We start from the raw sequence: 20,696 nt of genomic DNA on the forward strand, positions 1-20,696 counted from the left end.
AATGTTCCCAAAAAATATTCAGTCTGTCCTAGATCCTTAATATGGTTCACACGTCTCAAAATTTCCACAAAGAGGCACTTACATGACATACAGTAGCACCAGCCATATGTCCTACCAGACTGGAGCGGTGCACACATCAAGGCCATGTGTACAAGTCTTAAAGGAGTTGTCCAGTCAGATGACGTAAAACGAAACCCCGTTCTCTTGATCTGTGGGTATCCCACCACTGGAACATCCACAGATTGACACCGATCGATTATCCCCTATACAAAACCTGATGTGGCTGGACAAGCCCTTTAAGGAACCTTACAGCTCAATACAGTGGGGCAGATTTACTTACCCGGTCCTGTCGCGATCCAGCGGCGCGTTCTCTGTGGAGGATTCGGACTTTCGGCGATTCACTAAGGTAGTGCGCCCGATGTCCACCGGGTGTCGCTGCTGCGCTGAAGTCCGTCGGAGTTCACGATACGTTGCTGGGTGCAGGTAAGCAATACAGCGGTTTTTCCGAATCCGTTGGGTTTTCTGACCGCCACGCCCCCCCCCCCCCCCCGATTTCCGCCACGTGCATGCTGGTGCCGATGCGCCACAATCCGATCGCGTGCGCCAAAAACCCGGGGCAATTCAGGGAAAAAACATTTTTTTAAAAAACGGTGTAAACCGGTAATATTCGGGTACCCGACAGAAAACCGTGATTTGGGTCCTTCGTAAATGACCCCCATTGTCTGTAGATTCAGCTTATGGAGTTTCCAAGTTGCCAAAATCACATATTTCATGGCATTAAGACCTTTATAACTAAAGCAGTGGATATCGGGATGGCAAGTAAATTACATTGTTTATACGGTTGACAAGAGACACAAGTCCATCAAGTTCAACCAAAGAAGGGAAGGGATTGGATGAGGAAAAGATTTAGGGGAAACAATTCTATAAGGTTTTTTTTAATTTATTTAAATCACAATTAAGTTGCACAAACCCTTTCAAAGACGCAGCAAACATATCCAGCCTCATCCAATGACTAATAAACTTGGCGCAATACTGGCTTTAAAACATTCCCCTCCTTATTAATCCCCTTCCAGATCCAGCTGGCACAGGATGACACGATCGGACCGCGCTGTACTGTCGGGCCGGATTTTGACAGCTCGCTGGCCTGGAATACTTCACAGTATATTCAACAGGAAAAAAATCCCTCGCTGTGCCATTCATCAAGCAAAACTAAATGACAGCTCCGTACATCCGCAGACGTCTGTCATACGGCGCATCAGGCTCAGTCATCAGAGATTACAGATTATTTGTAGCTACAGTCAGCAGAGCGTCGCGTGCACTGCCATACAGGCTCTGTCAGTCTCTATTCTACCCAATACATACGATATACAGAGACCTATGGAGAATGGAGAGGAGCTAGGTGGTCATACACCACAGATCCACATCAAGCCCAGTAGAGCATGCACGTGCTCAATAAGAATACAAGGGATTAATCCTCTACCACAGAACCAGGAATAGGCAATCCAACACGTGCATTATTCTTCCCTCTCCTCCTCCCCCCGATACGTTTGGTCAGGATAGATCAATGATGACCCAACATTAATACCAGATCAGAAACGTTTTTGAGTTTGGTAGGTTTTCATATAACGGGTCACATTTCTTAAAGCCACTGCGCCAGTTCTTTGTCTGACTTTGTACGTTTTCAGTGCAGCTCCATTGAGCCGGCCACCTGGCTGATCATGTGGTGTCAGAATTGTGTTGCACACAGTTACACAAAAGTTAGTGCACTCTGTCGGAGCAGTAAAGGGAGCGACAGATTCATAAAGAACATGTGCAACAATTCTAGAATATGGTAAACCTGCACACCAGGGTCGGCTCCAGGTTTCAGTAGGCCCCTGGGCGACAGAGCCTCAGTGGGCCCCTTTGAACTCTTATGGCAGCATTAAATAGAGACTAAAATATTCCCTAGTTTATCAGTCACCTCATGGTTATTTTATATATAGCCCCCCCCCCCCTTACTGCCTATGAATTCATTAGATACAGCCCCCCTCATCTCTTATGTACAGCTTTATATGGGACCCCCAAGCAGCTCTGGGCCCTGGTGTCGGCCCTGCTGCACACTACACAGGTAAACTAAACCTAGTGGTTTTGATAAATGTGGGCCATTGTGTATTGGCGCCTTTGGGCTGTAATATAAACAGAACACATGTTATATAATTTCTAATAAAACAAAAAGTTTAAAAAAAATTTTTTCCACATTTAACTATTATAAGGAGAAAGGCCATGCTCCGAGACATAAGACAGCCTGAGGAAACAATCCTAACAATATCTTGTTACAAATTTACACAAAGCGAAGCAAAGTGCTAGAATAATGAAGCCGTCTCCGGCCACGCACCGCTGCCATCCATAAACACCACAGGCTCCCAGTACAAGTGTTTAGCTCCACACCAGAAAGAAACCCAGGCCGGAGGCAGCGTCTAATTACAGGCTACAAAAACATTTAGACAAGGAAAAGATGCGCCACATTTCGGTGCCATTGAAGCTACTGGTGGGGGTTGAGTTCCTGAATAACAATGACATTACATAATCTTCTGGGGGTCTGAGGAGCAACACACAGACATCTCCTGCTTCACTGAAATTTTGGCCTTGTGACTGTGTACCTCTTTTTGGTAAAAATGTTGGTAAAAATGTTAATTTTACAAAAAAAAAATATATATATATTATATATATATATATATTTTTTTTTTTCTTGGTAGCAGATAAAGAGCAAGCGAGACAGTGTAATGGCCTATAGAGCCAGATCACAGAGGGGCTCCGATAGCCCCTTGGGCTCATTAGCACAATTGTAAAAGTTGATTTTTAGAAGGCAGGAGGCCATGGATAAGAAATATAAGAAGATTACCACAGTCACAGCGCCTGGATCTATGATCAAGTGTCCCTGGATTATCATGATGGATTTTGATGGTAGATTGTTTTTAATCAATTTGTGTAAATGAGCTTTCTGTACCGTTTACACTGACAGCTAAGAGTTAAAGGAACCCGATAAAGTGTCTTATGACTTGACTCTTTACAAAAAGTCCCTGGATGGAATAATCTCCCCAGAGAGATGAATAATCAAGTGATATATTCTCTAGGTATAAAAAGAGTTAATCATTAGCCTCCTTATCTGTCTGAAGTGAGTGGCTCTTAAACGGCTTCCAGATACACTACTCACTACAGGAGTAAAAAGCAGGAAAAAGCATTGAGCATCTGCTTTACTTAATAAATTATATTACAAAGGTTAATAGTATCCCCTGCTCTATTGCGGCATTTATTTGGTTACGCTTTAACATTGCAATCTTAATGTTGTCTTATGGGTTACACATTGCTACAAAACAACCATGCAAAGAAACTGTACATATATGGACTGCTCTCCTCTGACATCTGGGACTGGAGCCCACTTTTCTTCCATAGCAGTGGGGTTCCCAGCAGTTGGCCCCCCTAACAATGTGATTCTTTATTGACCCGTCATAGAAGTCAATAGTCGGAAACCCTTTAAATTCAATGAAGGAAGGAAGTGAGAATGTATGTAAACTCTATACACTGCTGTAACAACAGCAGTCTATAAAAGGAGAACTGTGAAAATTAAAGTATGAAATGTGCTTTCTAAATTCCCTCTATAATGAGAAATTTCACCCTTTTACCTGAAAAAAAACCTTAAATCAGGTAAGTGTGATCCATTTTCACACAAATGAGCCAAGTGGTTGGAGGGGTAGTGTCACTTCAGAAGCCCCCAACTTCAGTTCTATAGCATCTAGAAATATGCTCATATTTAAGAATCGCATGTTTCAAATCACACCAGGCTTATGGTTCTATGAGCTACAGAACATACAGAAAGTTAAAAATTTGGCAGGAACTGGATCATAAGACTGGCTAGGGGTCAGCGATGTCAGCCATAATCTGGACTGTGGGTGGGGGGCTTTATGGTCGGCAGCGTCAACCATAGTCTGGCCAGGGTGGGAGTTTGGGTCGGCAGTGTCAGCCATAGTCTGGACTGAGGAAGGGGGGCAAGCTGTGGGCTTCAGCCACAGTCTGTACTGGGAGGAAAGAGGGATCGTGGGCATCAGCCATAGCCTAGGCCTGGGAAATTTGGGGAGGGGAGGGGGGGGTCAGTCGCCTCAGTCATGGCCTCATTAGTAGGTTGTAAATTCGGAGGTGCTTGTTTAATGCATGATGCAAGATTACTAGGATTGCAAAGAAAATGGGAGCACTAGTAATACCTTTCTTGAATAAATATGAATCTATTAACACTAAAAAAAGCTTATAAGTGATATATCTGTATTACTGGAAATTTCATCCTCCTCCTAGGCAAAAAATACTCCTCAAAATGGAGTATTATTGCTCCTCTTGAAAAATATTTGTGTGAACTGTACCCGTCTGCATCCTGGTGTGATCTGAAAGATGATATTCTTAACTTTAATATGACCCCATGTTTCTAGCTACTATAGGGCTTCTAAAATGACACTCCTCCTGCAAGCACTAAACTTGACTCATCTTGTGTAAAAATGGAGAGAGAAGAGTCAAATTTGCCTGACTTTGGAAAATGTTTTATAAGTAAATGGGTGAATTTTCACATAAAAAGGGGAATTCTAGAAGGGCCATTTCACCCGCTACCTGAGAGAGCTGGTAGTTTAGTAGGGTAAATCCTGTTGACAGGTTCTCTATAAGGTTAGAGACTAATGAATTTTTTGGAGCTCCAATGTTACAGCCTTTCCGTTTCCATGGAAGTCGCTGCGCCATAGAAAATTTTTCAGCCTCATTTGCAAGCGCTGAGAAAGAGTTTTTATGTAGCGGTGACAAAGGCAGCGCATCGGATGCTGCACACGCGGCCCGCGAGCCCGGCCCTGAATTCCACTTCTCATTCATTTGACTGAGTGGCCTCTCTGTCACAACAGATTCCAACCCGGACATCATCCTTACAACTGTGTGCATTCCCACAACAGCCTCATCCATTGCTATGTACAGTGCCGGGAATTCTTGGCATTTTCCACTGAGTTCATGTCACCATCGCACACAAGCGGCTTTATCCAGCTGTACACGGGATCAACTTCAGAGCTCTGCAATGCAGGGGAAGAGGAGGAGGAGGAAAAAAATGGCATTTATTGGCTTTTTAATTTAGAATGGAAGAGACAAACGCAATATGTGGGGGATTTGCTGAGCTTTCATTTTTAAGGCTGATAAAATAAAATTGCGCAGGGATTACACATGCAACAGGGGATGGAGGGGGTTGCATAAAAAATCTCACCTTAAAAAGGTCAAGAAAATTGCTTTATTCCCCTCTGCACATCCCTGTAGCGTTTTATTTTTTAATATTCGTTACGGAAAAGTGGTTCGGGAAACTTTAGAACCTAGGAGTCTATTCAGATTAATATCTCCAGTAAGAGAAAATAGACAAGAAATAAGTAAATTATTAGTTATTCAAAGGGATACGGTTAACAGATCTTATCCTATTAAACTACTCGCCCGGTCTTGTAGGGAATGAAATGTTCTTTCTAGAATTCCCTCTTTTACTTTGAATCTGCCCCAAAGTCATGTGAAAATGAGAAGAGTCATAAAGATAAACCCTGTACCCTGATAATCTAAGCACATTGTCAACACACAGCACAAAAAGATGAACATAGTCCCTGTCCACAATCCGGAGTCTTACACGGACCATCACTGAGCGATAGAACCAAAAACAGCAATAAAACTGACTGAAATTGCTAAGTTAGGGGTTTCAAAATTATTTTTATTGTGTATACATCAGTAGGGGATTAAAATTTGAGAAAAATTCTTTGTTACATTGGAAAACCCCTTTAAATTTCATATATCTCCGGTTCTGTAGCCCCCAGAACCACAAGCCTGACATCTGAACGATGAGATTCTAATCTTTATTTTTGGTTTTGTAAGATCTAATGTGTATTAGAGGCATCTAAAGAGAATGTCCCCCTGCAGCCTCTAAAAGTGACAGATCACTTCTCTGCTTGTTTGCATGTGCATTTGTGACGTTGAAGGGGATTTGTTATAAGAAAATTCATGAGATTTCATGCAAAAGGGGGAATTCTAGAAAGGACACTTCATACTAGGGGACTGCTAGTTTAATGGGGTAAAATCTGTTAACAGGTTCCCTTTAAAGGTCCAGCCTTCTAAAGTAAATAATGCTCCATTTACCAAGCAAGCCATTTGATTATCCTGTGTGTACGACACATCTACCGGTAGTTTAAAAAATAAACAAAAAAAAAAAAAAGACATGTCTCCACTTTGCTGCTCTATATTTAGGACAAGCAATCCTTCAGGAGATTATTTGTCTTAAAATGAAAGGATGACCTATTAAACTTCCTTGAAATTGTGGAGACGGAACCGCAAGAGGTCAGATAGAAAGGTTTATTGTCATCTCATAAAGTGATGGATATTACTAGTATGCGTCATCACTATCAAGGGGGATGACTTTTGGGACCCCCAATAATAATCACATCTCTGATTCGGCACTGCAGCTTTTCTATCTTTATCCTCGCAGAGCGTCGCACCCAGCAGAAACCTGCAGACGCTGCCATTGTTCGTACAGTATGTAGCTCTTGTGAAGTCCGAGTTCACATTTGCAAAGTACAAACAGAATTTAAAGGGAACCTGTCACCAGGATTAGCTCCCCCCCCCCCCCCAGGTATTAAATATAGAATTGCCTCTTATGTGAAATCTCATTGTTACTGATTGCAAACGTTTCCTTAGAATCGCATCTGAGCTTGAAGCGCAAAGCCCCTCCGTCACAGCGCAAAACAAATGCTACATGTGGATGTGGACCTCCAGCCTATACATTAAGTTCAGCTCCTCCTGCTCCATAATATGCTGCCCACAGGTTATTCTGCACGTTCCCTTTAAATCCAGTATTTCTACAATTCTACAGGAAGGCTCCGTGGTGGAATCGGGCAGTTCCAGTTGAATTTGCAAAACAAACAACATGGGAAGTCCAAAAAAAAAAATTACCATCAGGAAGTAAAATATAAGATCGGCTAAACAAGAATATCCTTGTGAAGTCACCGCATGATGCGGCCAGTGCGGCCTCCGCTGGGATCACAAAGCCAAGTGGTCTCTGATCTCACAGCATCCGGTGTTTGTAGAGTCCGGTGAGAACGACGAAGACTTTAAAGAGGATGTCTAAGGGGGTTTTAAAAAAAGGGGCTTAAAAAAGGGTTAATAAAAACCCGTCCCCGATCCCCTGCCGATGCCATTCCGACACTTACTGTGTCCCTGGTCTCTACTTCCTGCCCAGTGTCAACATGGAAAACGCACGCTCCAGCTGATGTTTTTTTATGTGTCACAACCCGTACTTTTCCATTTCATATTTAATCCTTTAAAAAAACGCCAAAAAATGTGCACTATCATACAAACAACTTCACATAATTTACACCCAATACACCTGGTGCTCATTGTACAATTCTAAAATCACCTCCAGGGGTCGTACATATTACTGAAGAAGGTTCCCGTCCCCCGAGGGCGGTCAGTCCATGAAGCGGGACACGGCACGGCCGACTAAGTACAGCTGTGTGTTTTAGCCATAAGTAGGTGCTTTGCTAAATTCATTTAATTACTGTTCATTACTGCTGTATAATGTCCTCCAGGCTGCTTCAGCTTCTGCAAGAGCGAAACATGGACAGCATCTTCTTATCTCTGTGGGGCTGAGTACGGGACAAAGCAAAGGAACAAGTCTATGGCGATTCGGAAGCTTGACCAATTAAGAATATGACAGCTGTATGTTTGGAGCACACGAGATATGCTTCACATTGGAAACACAATCTTTCCGGCAGTCATTAGGTGCCTTAGGTTCTGCTACTCAAAAATATATACAGATCAAACTTGGGATAGATGCAAGACAAGGTCGAGTTTGTATGTTCTCTCTGTGTTTGCGTGGTTTCCTCTGGGTCCTCCGGTTTCCTCCCACACTCCAAAACATACTGGTAGGTGATTAGATTGTGAGCCCCATTGGGGACAGAGACTAATTTGGCAAACTCTGTGCATCGCTGTGGAATATGTGTGCGCTATATAAATAAAGGAATTATTATTATTATTCATCCGTGCTCACACTTATGTGACAAAACTTTACATAACCAACGTGGAATATGTCATGGGCCGCTCCCAATGTATGTGTCTGGTGGAAGGCTCACACCATGTTTGACCGTTCTGTATAGAGTAGACGTTACATAGGCTTAAAGTTGTGTGCATGATCCTTAATTTTTCCTGAAATGTTTACAGAAGGCAATCCCTCAGCGCTGGCATAGGGAACAGGTGCCAGGCCTTAAATACAAGTTTTGTGACAGTCTTGATGATCATGGGAAATATTCCGTGCAGAGCTTTTACTGCTACAAATACTGAGAAAGCCAAAAGGGATGAAGAAACATGGAAAATGTCTCCTGATTGGGCAAACATCCATGATCTGCCGGATTACATTGCTGCATCAATGTTTAGGTTTCATTAATAAAACAAGAGGAATAGCTGAGATTCCCTGCACTGAGGAGCTGCTATAGTATCAGAGGGGCACTGCAATCCTCAAGCCTCCAAAACTTTTGGAACTTCCTAAAAATCACAAATAAATACTAAAAAACAAACCTGTAAATTCTAATGATTCTTTAAAGTCCTCCTCCAGACTCCCTTGAAGCCTGTAAATGTGTGTGTTCAATTGGTTTTCCAATAAAAATCTTTTATGACAAGTCAATGGGATATTCATCAAACGCTGATTGGTGGGAGGGTAAAAGCACTTGACCTTTCTGGAAGTACTATCCGTTTCTGGAGAGGGCGCACATGTTCTCCTCCCACAACCAGGGCCGCAACCAGGATTGCATTGATCTGATCTTTACGAGGTGCTATAACATCTTTTATTACGAAACCCATTTGGGGATATTAGGATTTCTCTTTGGCCCATTGCTGTGGAGTCTGTGTCGGTGACCATTTTAGTCGGAGTTGTGATAAAATGATTTGACTCCACAAAATTTAAAATACCAAAATTAGGAAATTTACTTTAAAATGTTAATTCTGTTTTTTATATTACGATTCAAGTCAGGGGTGAACAAGATTTAATGGTCCATGGTCCACATTGTCACTCTGTTAAACTTGAAGGTGTCGCATCAGTAACTAGCACCCTAAATATACCAATAACCACAGTCCAGCAATAAAAGCTACCAGAGCAGGCGCCCACACCGGAGGGCCCAGAGCAGGCGCCCACACCGGAGGGCCCAGAGCAGGCGCCCACACCGGAGGGCCCAGAGCAGGCGCCCACACCGGAGGGCCCAGAGCAGGCGCCCACACCGGAGGGCCCAGAGCAGGCGCCCACACCGGAGGGCCCAGAGCAGGCGCCCACACCGGAGGGCCCAGAGCAGGCGCCCACACCGGAGGGCCCAGAGCAGGCGCCCACACCGGAGGGCCCAGAGCAGGCGCCCACACCGGAGGGCCCAGAGCAGGCGCCCACACCGGAGGGCCCAGAGCAGGCGCCCACACCGGAGGGCCCAGAGCAGGCGCCCAAAAGGGGGTCAGGGAGCAAGGTCCCAGACCCAGGGGTGAACCACAGGGGACAGGGGTGAACTTCTGCACTCTCTGCTCATGCACCAATGTCTGCTTCCATCAGTTACGGAAGTGCTCATTGACTGTGGACCGAAACTCTGCGCCCCATGTGACCCCCCCTTTGATGTACCTGTGTGACATCACATGACCTTTCAACCAGTTGTTATCCACAGGGAGTAAAAAATGAAGCTGGCTGTTGATTGACAGCAAGCAGAGATCTATAAAACCATGTGGAATTGATACAGAAAGCATATGGGAAAAGTGTAGAACTTTTCTTCCACAATTAAAATTAAAAAAAAAACAAAACAAAAAAAAAACAAAGCTATACTTGCCTCATCCTACGCCAGTGTCTGTCCATGCCTTGCCCCTGTTTGTTTACAGGGGCACGTAAGCTGCGCTGAGTTCAGCCTCCAGTCGGCCACGCCCACCCTTTAAAGGGGTTGTCCCCTGAGCAATTATTTGTGGAAAGTGGACAACCCCTTTAAAGAGTGGGCGTGGCCGGCCGGAAGCTGAACTCAGCTCAGCTTACTTGCCCCTGTAAACAAACAGGGGGCAAGACACGGACAGACGCCGGCGTGGGATGAGGCAAGTACAGCTTTGTTGGGTTTTTGTTTAAATCCCTCCCCAGCATGCTAGCAGAATTTTGAAAACAACTGGACAACCCCTTTAAGAATCAGTGATCTTAATAAAATAAATATACATCTTGCAATACCCCTTTAAGCCGTTTCCTAAAACAGGCTGATGAAAAGAATCTTATTCGTCACAAAAAAAAAAATGTAAGAAGTGGGTTCTATTTCCATCAGTATAATGTAAAAGATTTAGTCTCTACGGAATATCTTTCCGCTTCAGCGCGCCTCAATAATACAGCAGTTTATCACATCGGCTCTTGTGGGATGAAGCGTGACGGGTGGAGCCGGACGTCGTGTGTAAACTTTGGTAAGATTTCACTTTGCACGGTGCTCGGCTTTGCATCAAAAACCTTTGTTTAACCAGGTACAACCCAACCTAAAGCACAACATAAACATCTACAATTCTATATATTGCTACATATTCCATATGTAAGGGTTTAATATGTTTGTATACTTTGTAAATATATCCGTGAAAATGTATAAAGTATTCCGCAAACTCATAAAAGCAAACGCTGCGGACTCTCACGACAAAGAAGCCATCGTAAAAACGACAACATTCAAGTAGTGCAAACCACAAGAGTGACGTCAGTAAGGAAAGAGCTCCTTTTATATACCCAGACACCGTGTCTCCACCCGCATTTTTAAAATGAGACTAAAAGTTTGCGGACGGATTTGAGGACCACAGTGTTGGGGATCGTAGTGATACATGAGCTATCTGAATTTGTTGGGATTTACAAAAAAAAAAAAAAAAAAAAAAAAAAAGGAAAAAAAATAAATCATACTTATAGATTACAATAATTAATAGATTTCAGAGTCCAAAGTCATATAAAATGAGAGGAGTCAAATTTAGAGGCTGCAGGGGGAGTGTCACTTATTTATCATATTAAAGATATTAAATATTAAGATCGCATCATTCTGGTGGTTTGGTGAACATGTTTCTAGGTAGTATATGCCTTCGATAAAAATGTACATTTTGTACAGTCATTAATCATATAAGTGCTTATGAAATTCTACAAGTATTTTACAAGGAAAATCTGCAGCAACTTATCTCCGGTTTCCGACCCACACTTCAAAAACACAATGGTAGGTGATTAGATTGTGAGCCCCATGGAGCTGAGCTATATAAAGGAATTATTTTTATTTTTTTATTATTATAATCATTTTTACTATTTTTATTTACAATAATTAAAATAATAAAATAATATAATAATTAATATTATGTGGCTTTTCTGCAAATCTAGTAAATCTGCCCTGTCTGGAGCCAAAAGAAAAAAAAAAAGTTTCAAAACTTTCATAAGTGACTGCAACATCGCAATGTTTAGAAACACACAAGTGCTTGGGGGCTAGGAAAGACACAGGCGCAGGAAACCTTCGAGGAACGGCCATTTCCTTCTTTACGCACAGACAACCCCATCCAGATCTTATTGTGAGATCTTCTGGAGAGACAAAGAGCCGGCTGCTCACTGCTATGGTGTCAGGCATGAAAGATTGGGAATTTTACAGAGCTGGAACAATAGGTGTCAGGAACACATAAAGAGGGGGCAGCCTGGCCAGGAACAAATACTTGCACGTTTCAGAAATATGTACTGAACTAAATCGGCCGACTGGCATCAGCAGACTTTAAAAAGTGGCATTAAATACTATAAAAATTAAAAAAATAATAACCCTTTAAATAAAATCAACCATCAGAATCAACCAGGAGCACTTACTTATAGCCCCCGACACTGTGACTGCGGTATTCTTCTTCTATTTCTTATCCATGGCTTCCTTCCTTCCTTCTAAAATCAACTTTTATATTTATGCTAATAAGGCAGAAGTGCTATTGGATGGGGGCGTTATCAGAGCCTCTCCGTGCAGCAGCTCTGCCGGTTATTGCACTGCGCAATTTTTCGAATTAGGCAAAACAAGATTTTTTCTATTCAGTTCATTTTCTAATAAGATTCTAATTGGCAGAATATTATGAGGTTCCAACTACTAAATTGTGGCTTTGAGGTTACAATTTTTATAGAATTCAGCGATAATCTGTGCAGGTTTCCTAGTACCGGTCAGGTTATTGTATCTATTGGGCTGCAGTTAGTATGTCCCAAGCTACGTTCATTTATGAGCAACTCACATTTTGATAAAAAGTCACAATATTCTACATCAAAAATGTTTCAAGCAAGATATACACAGATTTTTAGTTTTACATAGGGGTACGCCTGCCCACGCCCCCCCCCCCCCCAGCAGACAGGGGTACGCCCGCCCACTGCCCACCCCCAGCAGACAGGGGTATAGGGTGTATACCCGGCCCACTGCCCCCAGTATATGGGTGTATACCCGGCCCACTGCCCCCAGTATATGGGTGTATACCCGGCCCACTGCCCCCAGTATATGGGTGTATACCCGGCCCACTGCCCCCAGTATATGGGTGTATACCCGGCCCACTGCCCCCAGTATATGGGTGTATACCCGGCCCACTGCCCCCAGTATATGGGTGTATACCCGGCCCACTGCCCCCAGTATATGGGTGTATACCCGGCCCACTGCCCCCAGTATATGGGTGTATACCCGGCCCACTGCCCCCAGTATATGGGTGTATACCCGGCCCACTGCCCCCAGTATATGGGTGTATACCCGGCCCACTGCCCCCAGTATATGGGTGTATACCCGGCCCACTGACCCCAGTATATGGGTGTATACCCGGCCCACTGACCCCAGTATATAGGTGTATACCCGGCCCACTGACCCCAGTATATAGGTGTATACCCGGCCCACTGACACAAATATATAGGTGTATACCTGGCAGGGAAGAAGAGTTGTGGGAATGCTGAAGGTAAATACTACATTTTTTTGTTAATACTTGAGCATAAGCCGAGTAGGGCTTTTACTGGGCTTATACTGGAGAATATATGGTACTAAATGGTACTGATGTGGTATAAAATAAATTATATTAAATCAATCTGTTCCTCTGTCCTTTTCCTCTGCCTTTATTGCTTAATTAAGCAGTTTGTGTAAAGCAGCTTTCTGTACTGTCTCCACTGACAGCTGAAAGATAAAGGAACCCGACCACAGACTAAACTCTTTACAGAAAGTCCCTGTATAATCTAATCTCCTAAGAGAGTCGAAACATCAAGGAAAATATTCTGTAGGTATAGAAAGAGCTAATGGGTAGCCTCCTTAATTGTAACCTGTCTAATGTGAACAGATCAATGAATGCTTTCAGATACACTACTCACTACGGAAGAAAGAAGCAGCAAAAAAGGACAGAGAAGCTTCTTTTCTCAATGAATTATAATGACAAAATTTACTATTACCATCTGCTCTGTTCATTTCCAAAATGACTATAAAATTGCTTCAAAAGGTTTAAATCACTCTTCAAATAAGGAGATTCACTCTCAGTTACTTTTCAGAGGACACAGATGTTTTCCAAATTTTATTTCCAAACCGCAGGACTGTTTATTGAATCTACGACAAACCACATATGGTTACATACAGTAATGCAGTGGAAACTATAACAAACTATTATTATTTTATATCCTGGGAACAGATGTTTAGCAGAACCAAGTCTGAAACCCAACGGGACCCAACTCAAGACCAGATTAGTGGGAAATTGCCCAATTCTGCAGCTCCTCCATGTCGAAATTGCGAAATGTAATATCTTGGCAGAAAGCAAAATTTGCTACTATTTTCTAAAATATTATAAGGCAGCAAATCCCAAGTGCCCTTAAGACTTACTGGTCTGGCAAGGCAAGGAGACGGGAGTCATTGATTCTGGTCCGATAGGAAAAAAAAACAAAAAAAACACACACATTAAAATTTATGTATTTTAAGGAATAATGATCCTTCAAGAACAGTATCACGCAGGTGCTCATATATTGTAACGCATATATATATATCATATATGCAGTCCTCTGGTTACGTACAAGGTAGGTTCTGTAGGTTTGTTCTTAAGTTGAATTTGTATGCAAGTCGGAAACGTATACTTTATAATTGTAACCGCAGCCAATTTTTTTTTTTTTTGTTTTCTGTGACAATTGGATTTTAAAAACATTGGATTGTCCTCAGAACCAGGATTGATAATAAATCTTACTTGCAAACACCTTTAATAACTGTTATAGCTGATTATTGTAGCCTAGGGCTTAAGTACTGTAAATTACCAACATCCAGAGGTCCGTTTGTAACTAGGGGTCGTATGTAAGTCAGGTGTTCTTAAGTAGGGGACCGTCTGTACACACACTATATATACACACATATATATATATATATTTATTATTATTATTTTTTAAAATTTATTTATTTTTTATTATTTTTTTTTTTTTGGTAAAACATTGCAATCGATTTTCCAAAACGTAATGCATATTATGTACCGGTATCTGCTGCATGACACAAGAGCAAACATTGTGACTGCAAATCTGAACAAGGGCAAACAAAAAGCTAAGCAAAACTAGAATACTCTTCTTGTGGCAACTAACTACAGCTTCCCCATCCTAGGACAATAGGGTCACCATAACAAAGCAGGTTAGGGTAGGGACCTCAGCTGGATTTTCTGCATGTTCTGGAGTCTGGGAAGGAGAATAGTTGTGAAAAGGCACACGTGACCTGGACTGGTGCCAAACTGAAGTGGTACGTGCCTCCATGAGCATGATGACAACTGCAGCCGCTTGGTACAGGGGCTACAAGATCTCATGGGTCCTGCAATATTTGATATGCCCCTTTGAGTTTATATTTTCTCCTGTTTTTCCTTAAAGGGTTATTCCCTTGTCAGATAATAAATGTTCTTGTTTGAATAATGAAAAGTTAAACAATTTTCCAAAATACTTTCTGTATCAATTCTTCACCGTTTTCTAGATCTCTGCTTGCTGTCATTCTTTGGAAAGCTTCATAATGGACAGAAATCTGACCCTGGTCACACAGGTGCACGGCTCGTTATATCACACAGCTCTGATTACTCTCTGTGATACTAACGAGCCGTGCACCTGTGTGACCATGGTCAGATGTCTATCCACTGAAAGTACACATAGAAGCTTCCTATAGAAGAACAGCAAGCGGGGATCATGAAAACCGTGAGGAATTGATACAGAGAGTATATTGGAAAATTGTATAATTTTTCATCAAACTATAAGATTCATTTGCCAAAATTTAACCCCTTTAAATTCTGGTTTACAGTACATGTGCAAAGAACAGGTCAAATGGTCCAAAGTGGAGTATCAGGGGGATAACAGTGAAGGTTCAAGGGAGTAAAATTTGCATCATTTATTGCATATTCTGTGGATATTCAAGAAATACAAAAAAATTGTCACCAGATTTTACCCCATAAAACTACTAGCCCCCTCAGGAAGGAGAATATAATTTCTCATATGTAAAATCTCACTTGTCTGCCTATAAAAATCTACACCAAAGTCCAGAGAAAAAGAGCTGAGAAGATTATATGAGATGAGTCAAGTTTAACGACTTTAGTGGTGGGTCACTTCACACACCCCTATCTACGGTTCCATGGTATGTATGGACATGCTGGTGTCATATTAAAGATACAAATTTCATCTTTTGCATCAGGCTTATGGTTTTACAGAACCAGAGGTACAGGAAGTTCTATACATCATTTGAAATGTGAGCTGCAGATAAAGACCCATTTCTCTCCTTTCTTTAACTACCTATATCTCTGGTTCTTTTTTATCACAGAACCATACTAAACAAGTGACAAATATGACACCGGCAGCATCTTTCTAGAAATTATAGAACCAGCAATTTAAGTGTCTGAATTGACACTTCCCTGTAGCCTTAAAAATTTGACTTATCTGGGGCAAAATGAGACTCGTCTGTGGTCTTCTTTGGAGAAGATATTACATATAATTTTATATATAATCATACCCTACCTTACCAGGATAGTAGCTTAATGGGGTAAATTTGGATGGCAGATTCACTTTAAAGGGGGTTTCCTAAAAAAAAAAAATTGTCCTTTAGACCAGTGGTGGCGAACCTACGGCACGGGTGCCAGAGTAGGCACTCTGAGCCCTTTCTGTGGGCACCCAGGCCTTCAACCCAATTTAGAGTTTGTCAGATAGGACTCAAGGCTTTCTGCTGTGGTCCAATACAGCCCAGGACAAGCCTAGCTGAGCGCTATGGGCGAGAAGGTGTGGATAGAAACAGATTATTGTTGGAGCTCCTGCTCGGGGTCCCCCGATTCTTCCTCTTCAGGGGACCCTGGCGGGAAGCTACAATACAGATTTCTCCATCATCTTTGAAATGTATTGGTGAACTCAGGAGGCCAATACGATTCAAACCTGTGCTACAGCAAGAAGCATTAAGTTACTGCTTAAATTGCCATGTTGGCACTTTGCGACATACAAGTTGGTTTTGGTTGTAGTTCGGGCACTCTGTCTCCAAAAGGTTTGCCATCACTGCTTTGACACATCGTATATTATAGGGTTGAGGGTCCAAGCACTGGGATGTCCAGCGATCATAGGAATAATCCTCTGTATAAGCAGAGCCATCTGCATATATTATCACTTCTCCATTCATGGTCATCAGGATGTGAAGTATTGTGACTGGAACAGTGGTCCAAAATCCAAACTCATTTTATGAACATATAGGGCTCTAAAAAAAATTAGATAACCCCTTTAATATGAGAATTATCCCTTTAACCACTAACACAAACTTAGCCTAGCTCCTAGGGCATGTAAAGGCACAGGTGAGGTGTATAATCTGTGGACTATAGCACAATGCGGGCACAAAAGTCCATACAATCCTTTACCACTGCCTTGGTTACCTGGCATCGCCCCAAGGGCATCAGAAATAAATAATGATATTGATATGTAAGAGAAAAACACTTTGGGCTGCTGATAATCGCGCTTGGCAATCGCTCACATAGAAAGTAACTGGATACTGCCTGAACTGTATCAAGTGCAGGTTTATTTTTCCTCTTAAAAGGATTTGTGCAGGTTGCGGCAAGTAAGACCCGGTCCTGCATGCGTGTCCCGTCCCGGATAGCAATGATATCAGTAGGGGGAAAAGGTTCTGCCTGAACCGTCTGGAGGTGAGTATGTAAACATTAAAATATAACCTTTAATAATATCATATAAAAAATGTCAAAAAGGAAGTGTCACCTACCCTGTCATCTAGATGGGACACCATATGCAGAAGATACGAACTCAAATAAATACCAAAAGTGCACCGTCCAGTGAAGACATTAGTCAATGACAACAATAGTCTTACCGTGGTTCGGACGTAAGTTGCATCCACGGGTAGGAGGTGGGGGTACCTCAAGGAGGAGGAAGAGCTCACCCTAGTGGACCCACACAACTCCCGCCCTGACAAGGGCAGTCCACAGCTGACCCTACAGGTACCGGGACATACCCCCTACGAGCACCAAAAAAGGATGAAGCGTCCCTGACGCGTTTCGTTATACTCTTCAGAGGGACTTTAAGAAGACTTGGTGCTGGAAGATGGTCCGACTGTATGTGCACCGGACGTAGTCCAAATTTACTTGCACCAAGGGCTAGTAGGTAGATTGTGGACAGAGCTGTAAGCAAATGTCCTAGACTTGACTGCGGGTCACCGGTCACAGTGGTGGACTAGGTGACCTCTTATCTGCAGGCTGGCATGGTGAGCGCGCCAGACAGAGGTAACTTCCGCCTCTTTAAACCACAAAGCCCCGCCCAGCTGCGCCGTGATTGGGCGCACCTGCCTTGCCCCAGAAACCGTATTGGTCTATGTGCGGGGCGCCCCAGTAGCTGGCTGAGGCGGACCGCAGCGAAAACCGAACTGCTGAAACCTCGGACCGTAAGGAGGACAGCGCCGGTCCAGACAAGGTTACCGTGCGCATGCGCAGAGTAAAGAGGGGGGGGCGGGTTAGAGTAAACCGTTGCCGAGGCAACATGTGACGCCCATCTCCTGTGGGCGTAATTACCACTTGTACTGTGGTGATTCAATCATGGGGGACCGACAGACATGGGAGAGAGGAGAAAGGTGCCGTTTCTCGGCACCGAAATCACAGTACTAAAAATCAAAAATTGATCCGGTAAAGACAAGAGTGTACTTATGAAAGGTGTATACACCGTCTATGTTGTATAGACGTATAAACATAAGAGTGGGGACAATGACGGCATAGGGTGGATACAAGCTCAGTGGCCTGAAATATAGTAACCCCTCTACCCCAGTATATATGTAGCAAGAGACATTACAAAAACGGCGTAAATGACAATAACTCATTTAGGCCCAAGGGGTACACAGTGTTCAACGTAAATATCCACCTCGCTTCCTTCTGGAGGATAGTTCTGTCCCAGTTACCCCCTCTGAGAGGCGGGGGGACAAGTTCAATACCCATGAATCGTACCACGGAGGCATCCCCATTGTGGTGCAGTGTGACATGATTAGACAAAGGTTTGTCGCGTCCATGTTGGATGTCTCCCAGGTGTTCCCCTACTCTTCTTCTAAACTCCCTAAACGTTTTGCCTACATACTCCAAACCACAGTCACAGGTAACCAGGGGTACCCAGTATCAAGCACATAATGGACTGATTCTTGATCTTCTCACGTTTACCCTCAACAGCAACTCCTTCCTCTTTGATGGCCATATTTACCACCAGCTCAGGGGTACCGCTATGGGGAGCCCTTGCGCTCCCTCATATGCCAATTTACTCCTGGGCTGGTGGGAGGCCACAGTGGTCTTTGGCGACACTCCACCGATAGGGATCGAACAGGTCGATCTATTTTTGCGATATATCGACGACATATTCGTACTGTGGAAGGGTGAGGCATCTGACTTTGAACGTTTCGTAGAGTCCCTTAATCATAATCACATTGGGCTCCGCTTCACGTCAGAGAGTCACACCAGTACCCTCCCTTTCCTGGATGTACTCATCACACGCTCCCAGGACGGTATGTTACACTCCTCTATATATCGCAAACCGACCTCAACTAACTCACTGCTGCGATGGGAGAGTCACCATCCGTACCCACTCCGCAAAGGTATTCCCAAGGGCCAATACCTGCGAGTCCGCAGAAATTGTAGCTCCCTTAATGACTTCCATACACAAGCACGGGACCTACGGACCCGGTTTCGTGAAAGAGGCTACCCGGATGAGGTTCTGAGAGAGGCGTATCAAAGCAGCCTCAGGACCAACCGTACTGAACTCTTACAGGGTACTCCGAAACGAACCAGGATGGAAGCGGACACTAAACTTCGTATGGTTGCCACCTTTGATAACGGCTCAAGGGAGGCTCGAGCCATCCTGGAGAAGCATTGGCCCATTTTGCTGATGGACCATGATCTAAAGACCTTAGTAGGGCCGACACCGTCCATCACATTTCGGAAGACACGCTCCATCCAGGACAGGGTGGTTAAGAGCCATTTTGTTCCTCCTAAATCCCAAGGTACTTGGTTGGATAGACGTCCGCTTGGGAGCTTTAAATGTGGGGGCTGTGTCGCTTGCCCATATATCCAAACGGGTAAAACATTCACCAGCAACGTCACAGGTAAAACCTATAAAATCCGGGACTTCATTAATTGTAGGTGTTCCGGGGTCATCTATAAGGTTACCTGTGACTGTGGTTTGGAGTATGTAGGCAAAACGTTTAGGGAGTTTAGAAGAAGAGTAGGGGAACACCTGGGAGACATCCAACATGGACGCGACAAACCTTTGTCTAATCATGTCACACTGCACCACAATGGGGATGCCTCCGTGGTACGATTCATGGGTATTGAACTTGTCCCCCCGCCTCTCAGAGGGGGTAACTGGGACAGAACTATCCTCCAGAAGGAAGCGAGGTGGATATTTACGTTGAACACTGTGTACCCCTTGGGCCTAAATGAGTTATTGTCATTTACGCCGTTTTTGTAATGTCTCTTGCTACATATATACTGGGGTAGAGGGGTTACTATATTTCAGGCCACTGAGCTTGTATCCACCCTATGCCGTCATTGTCCCCACTCTTATGTTTATACGTCTATACAACATAGACGGTGTATACACCTTTCATAAGTACACTCTTGTCTTTACCGGATCAATTTTTGATTTTTAGTACTGTGATTTCGGTGCCGAGAAACGGCACCTTTCTCCTCTCTCCCATGTCTGTCGGTCCCCCATGATTGAATCACCACAGTACAAGTGGTAATTACGCCCACAGGAGATGGGCGTCACATGTTGCCTCGGCAACGGTTTACTCTAACCCGCCCCCCCCTCTTTACTCTGCGCATGCGCACGGTAACCTTGTCTGGACCGGCGCTGTCCTCCTTACGGTCCGAGGTTTCAGCAGTTCGGTTTTCGCTGCGGTCCGCCTCAGCCAGCTACTGGGGCGCCCCGCACATAGACCAATACGGTTTCTGGGGCAAGGCAGGTGCGCCCAATCACGGCGCAGCTGGGCGGGGCTTTGTGGTTTAAAGAGGCGGAAGTTACCTCTGTCTGGCGCGCTCACCATGCCAGCCTGCAGATAAGAGGTCACCTAGTCCACCACTGTGACCGGTGACCCGCAGTCAAGTCTAGGACATTTGCTTACAGCTCTGTCCACAATCTACCTACTAGCCCTTGGTGCAAGTAAATTTGG

At 43.7% G+C, this 20,696-nt stretch overlaps 1 protein-coding gene across 8 annotated transcripts in view; it reads right to left on the reverse strand.

Annotated features, from left to right (window-relative positions):
• Positions 1 to 20,696, reverse strand: part of RALGPS2 (Ral GEF with PH domain and SH3 binding motif 2) — a 111,359-nt gene that overhangs the window by 70,472 nt on the left and 20,191 nt on the right. The gene's annotated exons all lie outside the window — the stretch shown is intronic.

This window comes from Engystomops pustulosus, chromosome 10 (genome assembly GCF_040894005.1).
Source record: "Engystomops pustulosus chromosome 10, aEngPut4.maternal, whole genome shotgun sequence".
Classification (NCBI taxonomy): domain Eukaryota; kingdom Metazoa; phylum Chordata; class Amphibia; order Anura; family Leptodactylidae; genus Engystomops; species Engystomops pustulosus.